Here is a 2,160-nt window from a genome sequence, read left to right as displayed (position 1 = left end):
CATCAGAAGTTCAAAGTCATCCTCAGCTACACAGTGTAGAGACAGTGTCTTCAAATAAAACAAACAAATAATACCCTAAGCAACAATAACAACAGAAAACCCTGCCAAACAGAAATTTCCCACAACATAAATTAACTTCAAAGTAATTATCAGTGTATTAAAGTCAGGGGCTGGGGTAGCCCAGGGTCAAGGGAGTCCAAGGGGTCAATCCTCCAGGGAAGGAATCCGGGGCTTGAATCAGGCAGCAGAGGTAAGGTAAACTGGGTGGGGGCTCTTTTAGTTCCAAAGATCAATTTCTACAAAACAAGTGACTTTAAAATGTAGTAGCGTGAAACAATGCTTAACTGGGTGTGGTTGTCCATGCCTGTAACTCTAGCTTTGAAAAAGCAAAGCCAAGAGAATGGTCACAAATTCCAGAATAGCCTGGTCTAGATAGCAAGTTCCAAGTCAGCCAGGACTGTATAGTGAGATCTTATCTCAAAAAACCGAACGTGGGGCTGGAGAGATGGCTCAGTGGTTAAGAGCATTACCTACTCTTCCAAAGGTCCTGAGTTCAATTCCCAGCAACCACATGGTGGTTCACGACCATCTGTAATGAGGTCTGGTGCCTACAGGCATACATGCAGGCAGAACATTGTATACGTAATAAAAAAATTTAAAAAAAAAACCACACAAACGAAAAGGGCTGGCAAGATGGTTGAGTGTATAAAGAGACTTGCTGTTGAGCCGAAAGATCTCCATTCCACACCCAGGATCTATATGGTAGAAGGAGACAGCCAACCCTCACAGTTGCCCTCTGAGCTTCTTATGTGTGCATATACATGCTTATACATGTACATACTAAATAAATATGTAATAAATTTAGGGCTGGAGGGGCAGATCAGTGGTTAAGAGCACTGTTCTTGCAGAGGACCCAAGTTCAACTCTTAGTACCCACTTGGTAGTTCACAATATATATGGTTGGGGCTGGAGAGATGGCTCAGTCGTTAAGAGCAGTGTCTGCTCTTCCAGAGGTCCTGAGTTCAATTCCCGGCAACCACATGGTGGCTCACAGCCATCTGTAATGAAGTCTGGCGCCCTCTTCTGGCCTGCAGGCATACAGACAGAATATTGTATGCATAATAAATAAATAAATATTAAAAAAAAAACCAATATATATGGTTATATAACACCATCCTCTGGTCCTGGGCATTAGGAATGCTGATGTAGGCAAAACATCCATACATATTTTAAAGTTACATTAATTATTTTTATATGTAAACGAATGGGTGCATGCATGTCACAGTGTGTTTGTGGAGGCTTGCTCTTGAGTTCAGTTCCCGGTACCCACGTGGTGGCTTACAGCAATCTGTAACTGTAGTTGCAAAGGATCCAATGCTGTCTTCTGCCTGCATAGATGCTGCACATAAGCATACACATGGGCAGAACACCCATACACATAAAATAAAGACTTACAAAACTCTGCTTGCTGAACTTTGTATGTACTTGGTACTATGTTGAGGAGCTTACTAAATCTGATTGGCTATTTATATCATTCCTGTTATGTGAAAACTGTTATCCAGAAAACTGGATGTACACAAATTAATCTCCCCCAAAGTCACAGAGTACAATAAGGGGACCCAAAGGAACCCAAAACCCGAGTTCTAAGTAACTTTTGTTTCTGAGAGAGGGTCTCGTGTAGCTCAGCTAGCCAAGGATGACCTTGAATTTTTGAGATTATATATAGTCTCACAGTCCAGTCTGGCCATCCTTCCTCCCTTCTTCCCTGCCTCCCTCCTTTGCTCCTTCCTTTTTGCTCTGGTATTTCTCAGCAGTTGTGCTCAGGAAACCAATTTACTGTCTGCAGCCAAGTGTCATTTCTTCTCAAGTCCTGATGCCCTGCTCCTCAGGGACTGTCCACTTTAGGACCCAAAGAACTCTTAGTTTTTTTCCCCCACTGTGCTGTCTTGTCTTTATTTTTGGAGGTGGTGGGTGGGGCCAAAGAGTCTCCTCTGGAGCCATCTTCCTTCTGGCATTTTCTCCTATTCCCTCTTTCTGGCAAGTTCCCAGTCCCCTCCACCCCCACCCGCATCTGTTTCGCCTATTTTCTTTCTTTCCTTCTTTCTTTCTTTCTTTCTTTCTTTCTTTCTTTCTTTCTTTCTTTCTTTCTTTCTTTCTTTC

Source organism: Microtus ochrogaster, chromosome 5 (genome assembly GCF_000317375.1).
Source record: "Microtus ochrogaster isolate Prairie Vole_2 chromosome 5, MicOch1.0, whole genome shotgun sequence".
In the NCBI taxonomy this organism is placed as follows: Eukaryota; Metazoa; Chordata; class Mammalia; order Rodentia; family Cricetidae; genus Microtus; species Microtus ochrogaster.
This window is presented reverse-complemented; position numbering follows the sequence as displayed.